The sequence below is a fragment of the Impatiens glandulifera genome, chromosome 1 (assembly GCF_907164915.1).
Source record: "Impatiens glandulifera chromosome 1, dImpGla2.1, whole genome shotgun sequence".
NCBI classification, from domain to species: Eukaryota; Viridiplantae; Streptophyta; class Magnoliopsida; order Ericales; family Balsaminaceae; genus Impatiens; species Impatiens glandulifera.
Window position 1 is genome coordinate 48,269,320 of NC_061862.1, and position 10,651 is coordinate 48,279,970.

The 10,651-nt window shown below is 33.3% G+C and overlaps 1 pseudogene; it reads left to right on the forward strand.

Annotated features, from left to right (window-relative positions):
• Window positions 1–2,267: 2,267 nt before the first annotated feature.
• Window positions 2,268–3,463, forward strand: LOC124922307 (annotated as a pseudogene).
• Window positions 3,464–10,651: the final 7,188 nt, after the last annotated feature.

Below are 10,651 nucleotides of genomic sequence, written 5' to 3' on the forward strand. Positions count from 1 at the left end.
TAAGAGGTATGTGATCAATTGAGATTGGATTTTGATTTGTTGAAATGTGATTAAAAGAGATGTCGACTAAGATTGGTGAGTGGTTTGTTGAGGGATAAAGATATATATGAAAAAGTGAGTCACAAGATTAGGGTCAGTGGGTGGTTTGCCGAGTGGATAAAGAGGCAAATGAGGGATAAAGAGAAATGAGAAAGTGTGAGTCACAAGATGAAAGTTAGTTGAGGGTTAGTGGTTGGGTTTTGACGATGGATAAGAGGTGTATGATCAATTGATATTGATCGTTGATTTGTTGAAGTGAGAGTAAAAGAGAGGTTTGCTAAGATTGGTGAGTGATTTGTCGAAGGATAAAGAGACATATGAAAAATTTTGAGTCACAAGATTATGGTTAGTGGGTGGTTTGACGAGATGATAAAGAGACATATGAAAAAGTGTGATCATAAGATGAGGGTCAATTGGGGTTAGTGGTTGATTGTGACGAGAGATAATAGGTGTGTCATCAATTGATGTCGACTAAGATTGGTGTGTGGATAAAAAAGGCATATGAAAAAATGTTAGTCACAAGATGACGGTCAATTGAGGAGTTAAGTGGGTGCCAAGAGAAAAAAATATATGTTAACATCAACTTTAGATTAAACTTAATTTTTACCAACTAAAACTAATTTTAAATTAATTAGATTTAAATAATATTAATTTTATCAAAAATATTTATACATAAATAATATAAATAATATGTGTGTATATATATTCTTATCCTTAATGCAGATTAAATAATGGATTATAAGTCGACACCTCGTATCATCATCATTCATCATGACTTTCTTATGTTGAATTTTGTTTTCTTAACTTTGTATTTAATAGAAAAGAAAAGAAAAATGTTGGATTGACTTTATTTTCATTTCTCAAAACAATAAATAAATATAATGGACTTGTCATTCATATTAGCATGCCAAAATTGGTTAACAATTATGGAATTGGAATTGGAATTGGAATTGGAATTGTTGAAATCGAAGTCGAAAATAAAATTAAAATTAAAATTTAGATTGGAATTATAATTAGAGGAATTAAAATTTGAATTGAAATTAAAATTTTAATTTTATGCTTTATTTTATCCTACGTAGAAAAGAAGAACAAGTAATACAACAGTTATATATATAATAATATATATTTTTTAATTTTTATATTAGATTATTAATTTAAAATTTATTAATGTTACATTAATTTTTTTTAATTAATTATCTAATATAAAATTTTAAAAATATATATTAGTATTTATTTTAATTGTTTTTATTTAATATTTAATATTTAATATATTAAATAATATAATTTAATATATTAAATTTATTAAGTTATTTAAATAATATAAAAGGGTATAATATTGTTGGATAAATTTTTTCAATATTAATTAAATATTATTAAATTAACTTAAATATTTAATACATAAATTTTAGATTTTTTATTTTTATTTGATTAATTCAATTTTTTTTTGTCTTCGCATACTTAGAATTCATTAGTTTTAAATTTAAAATTTTAATTTTAATAAGTACCGTGTAAAGGGGAAATTTGACGAAATAACCCTGATAATAGGCTTATTTCCAAGTTTAGCATAGGCATGATAAATTTTGCAAAATTAACCTTTTGTCATGGGTAAAAGACAATTCTACCCTTAATTAAAAATTTGGGTTATTTCTATTTCTTTTCCTCTCTCTCCTCATTTCCTTTCAGTTTCTCCTCGACCGACCTTTGGTTTTCCTTTCTCACATTTCAGTTTCTCCCATTTCAGTTTCTCCCCCGACGATATAAGCGAAGCAACGAAACGAATGAAGTCGATAGATCAACTCCCCGAAGTAACGCCCCGGAATGCCTTCATCATTTCAGGTGAGTTATGCTCATTTTCAATCGTTTTCCTTGCATGAATGCTGAAATGGAATAATAGTTTAGGGTTTTAGCGTTTTGGGGGTGGATGAATGGTTTAAGGTTTAATATGCATCTGTCGCAGGCGAAAAATGCATTTGTTGCATGCGAAAAATGCATCTGTCGCCTGTAAAAAATGCATTTGTCGCCTGCGAAAATACATTTTTCGCCTGTCGGAGTTCACAACCTTCGTTGTTTGCGCGATTCTACTCGGAATCCTAGTTACTTTGATCATACACTTTTCTTTCTAACTTTTAGATTTAGAATCTCATGAAAATTTCTGAAATCTACCCTTGAATAATACAACAAATCTAATTATTAAGGGTTGAAGTTTCAAATCTGTAATGTAGGTTCTCAATTATTAAGGAAAGATGCATCCAGCACAAATGACTTATATTGCAACAACTTGTTGCTTGGTGATTACACTGTTGGTTTCTACTAAATTAGTCTTGACACATATATTATGCTGGAGGGAACCAAAGGAACAGAATGCTATATTGGTTATCATTCTCATGGCTCCTTTATATGTTGTTGTATCCTACACTGGTTTGTTACATTATACATGGAGCAGTTCTTATTTTACTTTTCTTGAATAAATCAAGGAATGCTATGAAACTTTGGTAAGTATAGTACCAAACATTTTTAAGGGTTTTGTAATTTCAATGGGAGATTATTCTGTTGTTGTTGTAAATGCAGGTGATTGCTAAGTTTATGGTATTGATGTATAGCTATTTGGAACATATCCTTGAGAAAAAACATAGTTCTAGATGGGGTAAAATGAAGAGAAATTCACCACTCGTTTCCAATAACTCTCTTTCAGGTGGGTAAAACTTGTTTTTTTGGGTGTAGTTTTTGAAGATTTTATTTCCTCTATTTCAAAGATGTGGTTCTTTTTATACTTATTGTAGCCCCATACAGTTCGGTTGAATCACCAATCGCTAAAGCTTCTAAAGTAGTGGACATGGCAGTTTGTATGTTTAATCTTGATGATAGTTCTTCCAAGAATGGGAATATATCCGAGTTGGATCAACTGGACATTCACTATTATCTTAAACATTTCAGTCTCACTTGCCTTGTATTCTCTTGTGATCTTTTACCATGTGTTTGATAAAGAATTGAAACCACACAGCCCTCTAGCGAAATTCTTGTGCACCAAGGGAATTGTCTTCTTCTGTTTCTGGCAGGTAATATTCTAACATTCTGTTTGAATATGGATCCAAATCATTATATTTGTGAATCATTCAATCTATTGTGTACAAACAAAACAGGGGATTGTGCTTGAGATTCCAGCTGCCATGGGGTAATAAAATCCCATCATATTTGGATTGATGTGGAGCAAATTGAAGAGGCGTATCAGAATGTGTTGGTGTGTCTGGAGATGATTTTTTCGCCATTATTCAGCAGTACGCTTACAGTGTCGACCCCTACAGAATTGGTGTTGTATCATCTTCATCGTCAATCAAGGAGAAGTAGAAAGTCAAGTAGCTTCATCTCGTTTCTGTCGTGGGAAGATGATGAATTATGTCAACTTTGTTCTATTTTTTTTAATTATGTTGTGGGATGTAACTTGTGTTTGCCTTGAATTTTATTAAGATCTTGAGATTTTTGTTAAAATAAATTATCAAATAAATAAAACATATATTATATCATTTGAGTAAGTTACCAAAAAATAGAGACATATTAAGTTTAATTTATGTTAAATGATGATTATATTCCTCTATGCCTTTTGTAGCGAGTATGAAGACAAAAGAAAGATCAATCATAAATCCAAAAGAAAAAAGATGCATCCAAATTCTTCTACTGTGTTCTACACATGCCATATTGTTTCAATCATATTTTTCTTTTAAACATCTTTGACGAGTTTGTACAATATCCCAGTGTAGGAACAAAAACAAAAGGTGTCTGTCATGTTTTACTAAGTAGTTTACTATCACTAAGACTCAGCTATCGTCAAGCTAGTTTCCATCATAGATTAAAATCCAGATTTATCCGATTTCAAAGGAGAAGTGAGTCAACACATAATGCAACAATTGTAGAATGACTGAAATTATGGAGTATTATATGAATTGTGAACCTTTATGGAGCTAGTTCAACTGATAAGATTTCTCTAAGCAATGTACGTATAAGAGACATAGATCCAATATACACATATATATATATGATTTTCAGTGATCCACTAAGATATTATTATCACCAAATGATAAGAAATAAATAACAAATTTTAAGTATAAATGCACCCAATTCTCACGAACAAAAACCTTTATCTTTCACGAGGATTTACTAGCTGCGAGAAAACAGCACTTGTCGCCACATCTTCCTCCCCATAACTCGCACCCTCCACCCTACTTGCTCTGTTGTTATCAAACGCCTTCATAGGTGGAGGATTCAATGCAATTCCTTGAATATGGTTCGTGTTGTTGTCTCCCGGTTCTGTCAGAGCCGATGAAGATTCCTCAAGCTAGAGAGCGTACTCCAAATTCCACAAAACATCTCCAATTGACGGCTTGTCAATCCCATGCTTCTCTAGACATTTCTCCCCCGTATCACTGTACTTCTTCAGAGAAGCAGGGTTCACTTTCCTTGAAAAAAACAAAGAAAAAAATGATACTTTATCTTACAAAACACAAAGGACAATAACATTTTACTTCATTTTTTGCTCAACAACAAGAACTCAACACATGCAAATGCAATTTTCGTAGGCGACAGATGCGCAATTTTCGCAGGCGACAGATGCGCAATTTTCGCAGTCGACAGATGCATATTCGCAGGCAACAGATGCATATTCGTCTGCGACATATGCATTTTCGTCTGCGACGCCTACGACAAATGCATATTAAACCCTAAACCATTCAGCCACCATTTAAAATCTTAAACCAAACTCTAAACTCAAAACCAATCTTTCGTTTCAGCATTATTGCAAGAAAAACGATGGAAAAACGGGCATAACTCACCTGAAATGATGAAGGCGTTACGGCGTTGCCTCGGGGAGTTGATCGATCGCCTTCCTTCGTTTCGTTGTTTTGCTTGGATTGTCGGAAGAGAAACTGAAATGGGAGAAACTAAAATGAGAGAAAGGAAACCAAAGGATCTGTTGAGGAGAAACTGAAAAGGAATGAAGAGAGAGAGGAAAAAAACATAAATAACCCAAATTTTTAATTAAGGGTAGAATTGTCTTTTACCAATGAAAAAAGGTTAATTTTACAAAATTTATCATGCCTATGCTAAATTTGGAAATAAGCCTATTATTAGAGTTATTTCGTCAAATTTCCCGTCTAAAGAGCTTGTCTGATATGTTGTGTTATTTGAAGTTTTATTAGATTTATGGAAAAGAAAAAAAAAAAGATAATTTTGTATGTTTTTAATTAGTTGAATTATAAATAATATTTTTTGTATTTAAATTTTATAATAATTAATTAAATGTATTTTGATTTATAAATTGAATGATTAGATGTTTTTTAAAAAATAAGATGATAAAAAGTGAATTTTTAATAAAAACATATATAAAAAACATCAAACAGTCTCTATTCATACCGATTTTAGGATTTTTATGAGTTTTTTTAACCAAACAAGCTAATTATTGGATTATGGACTAATCCCTCTATTCATACCGATTTTAGTCATGTCTATTAAATGATTATTTATAAGTCGACATCTCATATCATCATTATTATATATGACTTACTTCTATTTTTAAAGTTGTATGTCCCTTTTTTTCAATAATTTTAGCTGTGATTTAAAAATTAATTAATTTACTAGTTCAATCACATATTTTATATAAAATTTAAAAAAAAAAAAAAATTATTATTATGAAGAATTTAAAAATAATTGTATGTTAATTATAAAAATAATTTTTTTTAATAGATTAAAAAGAAGGTAAATATTAGTGCTTATTTGATATTGGTTTGATGTTCAATGAAAAAGTAGTGTTTTGAACATTTTTTGACATTTAAATTTATAAAAATAAATTTGGAATATTTTAGTATTTTAATGAATTATTTATATAATTTAAAAAAAACTGTTATAAATGGATTTTTAAGTTAAAAAAAAAAGCCAACATCAGCTCTAATTAGATAATGGAATAATCTCTCTGTTCATAGTGATTTTAATCGGGTCTATTTAAATCATGTTTATGTCATCATGATTATTATATATGACTTTTTTGAAAAAGTTGTATGAACTTTTTTTTCTTCTTAATTTTGTTAAAGATGTTTTTTTTTTTCATCATGAAAAACTATTATAGCTTCAACTAAATATTTATTAAAAGCAACTTTTTTTAATCTGATTTTTATTAGTTCAAACAATTTTTTTATGAATAAATATTAATTTTTTTTAAGTTAAGAATGATTTTGAAAATGTAAACTCTTTTTATAAGAAAATTAAAAATGTGTTAATATGTGAAAAAATAAAATAAAAAATTAAAATAGATAATATTTTAAAATTTTTGATTAATATATTAAGTGATATGATTGATAAAAATAAGTGGATAAAAATAATGTTAATATATATATATATATATATATATATACACGATTGGACCGGGCGCTACGTGAAACTTCCGGTTGAGATGCTTCAAGTTGAGACCGAGAATTCACAACTTGAGTAGTATATTGGGATAACGTCATTCCATCCTCCACAGCCCCAGTTTGTTTAGCCTTCTTTCGTTTAGAACCCTTAGTCTTTTTAGCAACTTCAGTCTGTTTAGCTGCTTTCCTCATCTTGAATTCGTTGAGATACTTCTTCATGTTCTCTCAATTTCTCATCGTCAAAAGTATTTTGAGATTTGGCCATCTCCATTATTTGCGATGTGAGAATTTCAACGGCGGACTTAGTTTTAGTCTGAATGGTGAGCATTTTGTTAAGTATGGGTTGCATCTTATCCAACTCTTGACGCATCTTCTGCCTCATTTTTGACAATTCTTAGTTGTGCGCACCTGAAGAGGATGCGTGCATTGCCTCCATTCGATCCAGACGATTCTGAATTAATTCTTGCCACGGAGCCAGCGCCTCCATGACAATTTGTCGGATATCCTGCCTTGGTGTTTCTTCGAAATCAGATCGCGTTGAGAAAATTGAACTGTGAGGGACAGATTTTATTGGTACAGCACTACGACCACTTATTTAAAGGAACATTTCCGGACCGACCGGTTCTTTAAGGTTCTCTTCCCTGTTCTGATTACTACGATTTGATACTACTTTAGATTTAGAAGACTTATCAGATGTAGATTGAGCAGGAGTCGGCTGCTTTGAATGTGGAGCTTCAATTTCCTCTTCAATAACCGGAGGGACTTCAATACCAATTGGTTATGGATTTTCGAATTGATGTGGAGACGCAAGACCCTTGTCAGCTTCGGATGATGGAAATGAGTGGGCTTCATCTCGCCCATCCTCATTCTCATTTCATTTAGATGGAGAACCAAGAAGGCCTCATTCTGTTACGTCGGCAGAAGTAGGTTCTATTCGCTCATGAAAACGCTCTCAATCCTGTCTTGATATACTGCCATACTTTTCTTTGAGACAGGGTCCTCTTACCTCATAGCCATCAAATAGCTCACGTTCTTCGGAGGGAGTCCGAATTTTCTTTGATGTCCGAGCCTCTTCAATAGGCATTTGTTCGGTTCTGATAGATTGAATTTTGCCTCGAGGAGGAGGCATCTCTTCAATGAAATCTATGGGCTCGTTCTCATCGTCATGGTTTAAGTTGGTTTTCTGAGGAGGAAAGTCGGAGTCCTCTAAGGCTTCACCCCCATCCACATACCGAAGAGTAGTAGAGATATACTTCTTCAGTAGCCTAGTTAGGTGATTGATCACCTCCGCATCTGTTTTCGCTGTGTCGGAGGTAGAATTAAAGTTTGACTAGCATGCTTTGATGGTAGGGAATATTGTACGGCCCCTTGCATAGGATTCCACAAATTCACTTCTTTTGTGAGATGCGGCGATTGATCTTGTTTTAGTAATGGGAAAGACTAACCCCTCCAATTTCAAGAGTCTTGACCATTTCTCAGTTTCTGTTATATCCAGAAACACCTCACTAAAATTTGTTTTCAATCTAAGGTTTGATCATGAGTTTAAGTCATCAATATTAACCATAGCTTCAGCTTCAACATGTTCAAGAATCAGCCGAATGGATGTATGTGCCTCTAGGTGACATCAAGGGGCGAGTCGGGGGAGGTGGAGTGATGCCTTTGTCTGGCTTGCCTTTATTTGGATTGCCTATGTTTGGCTCGCTGTGTTTGGCTCGCTTGTGTTTGGCTCTCCTGTGTTTGGCTTGGCGACTTCCGCTTGTTCAGATTCTGGAGTCGGTTCTATAATCTCAAGTTGCCTTGTTGTTCTCATTGCAGCAAATGAGGAGAAAGATTCAACCAGTACCCTTCTTAATGCATGTTCATTTAGAGGAGACATGTTGAATAAGATTCCTCGAGAGAATGTTAGAGTGGGAATGAAATCCTTATTAGTGGTTGTGGTGGGCGTTTGATCAGCATCATTTGAGGAAGCCATTACCAGAGTTGGGATCTCTTTTTGAATGGCTTGATCAAGCCAATATGTTTTATCAACATTTAACCGATAGGTTTGAACAATATTATCTGACCGGTCGGTAGCATCAGGTTCGGACTGGTCGGTTTGTAGGAGATATGACCGACCGGTTTTGTCAGCTTCGGATCGATCGATTAACAATACTTCTGGCTGTTCGGTTTGTGGTGCATCAAGTCAATCAGTTTGAACAGATTCTGACCGGTCGGTTTGTTATGTCTCTTGCCGATCAGTTTGCAATACCGCCAGCTGGTTGGTTTGGGGAGCTTATGACTGATATATAACAATTTTAACTGTCGATTGAGCCTCTAAATCCGTAGGCTCAATCGCAATAGTTTGATGAGTTGTACTTTCTAGCAAGACCGATGAAGCATTAAATAGAGGGGAGTGGAAATATTTACCTCAAATCGGACTTTCTTTCGAGATGAAGTAATTTTGTCGGTCTCTTCAGCTTCGGTTCTGGCAACGCTGTTGGTGCTTGCAGTGGACTCAATCCCAAATCTGAGTCTCTTACTTGATGTAGCGCGAGTAGCTGCATGTACTCGTTTCAGACAGCTTACTGACTTTCTTTCTTTCGATTTTGCAACGACAGATCCACTTCCGCTAGTTTGTTTTTCGGAAGCCTCAGAGTTAGACCTATTGGCTTTATTCGTTCTGGATATGTAATGACCAATTGTAGCAACAGTTAGGATTTTCTTAGAGTTTAAAGTGGTACCTAGACTAGTAGGAACATATAAGTATTTCATAATCCATCCGATCTATATTGAATAGCCGAAGCTTCTTTTCGTATTGGAGGATACCATTTCGCAGAGAGTCTTGAATAGAACACATCCCTAGTTGATATTGTCATCCTTAATGATGGCACTCATCATTTCGAACTTTGATTGGGTGATTGTGTCGAAGTTTCCGCCTTTTCCTTGAAGAGATTTGGCTACGATGTCATAGAGACGACGCTATTCACATTTGAGATCATTTTTCTTTCCTCTACAGCTGACAGGAACATCACTGCCCGAAAGGAAGATTTGCATATGAGCTCACGTTGGGAGACATAGGTTCAGAGAAATCTCGTCCATTAGTTGGAAGCTTCATGATTTTAGCGAACATTTCTTCAGTAATGGTGAACTCCACACCATTAACTTCAGCCTAGATATCTTCTTCGTCTATCTTCGCTGAATCGAAGAATAACCATACCGCTTCATTATAGCTAATGAACTCTCCTCCTAGGAAGTGCCTGAGACCGGAATCTTCAATAGATCCGAACAGCGACTTCATCTCCTTTGTTCTAGATTCAAATATTAATTTGAAATCAACCTGCATGACATTGTTAGAGAACGAGTTATCCTTAGCCATATTGGAGGATTGACAAAGGCAGAAGATGAAGAGAAATGTTTTAGAGAGAAGGCGAAGCGAAAGAGTATATTATGGTTTGCATAAAATATTGTAATCCCAAATTTTCGGCATGCATTTCATCTTAAAAGGAATATGCCATACGTGTTCCAAACTGTCATAAATTTGAACTGTCACTTTTAATAGCGCGTATTCCCAAACGCTATTAAAAGAGGAAAGATAGTGCAATTTGAAAAATGTATGTTTACAAGATAAAATCATTATTATTTTTAATCATAAGTTTCTTTATGACCGTTAAAAAAATGAATTTAATTATGCAATCTATATATATATATAATGATGCTTAATTTTTAAAGTGTCTGGATTGTCGGGTCGAGAGCTGTGGTTAATTTGAATGCTTGGGTCGGATTGTGAGTTGACCCGCCTTTAAATTTAAAACGGTTAAAAATAAAATTAAAAATGCTAGAAGTATGTTTCGAACTTGCAACCTAACAAAACAAATACAACTTTTTAACCAACTAGGCTACAAAGACTTTATATTTTAAATTCAACACCAAATTTAATAAACGCAGGACGTTTTAATATTAATATAAGTTCAACTTTTTAACTAACTAATCTATATATATATATATATAATGATGCTTAATTTTTAAAGTGTCCGGATTGCCGGGTCGAGAGTTGTGGTTAATTTGAATGCTTGGGTCGGATTGTGGGTTGACCCGCCTTTAAATTTAAAATGGTTAAAAATAAAATTAAAAATGCTAGAGGTATGTTTCGAACTTGCAACCTAACAAAACAAGTACAACTCTTTAACCAACTAGGCTACAAAGACTTTATATTTTAAATTCAACACCAAATTTGATAA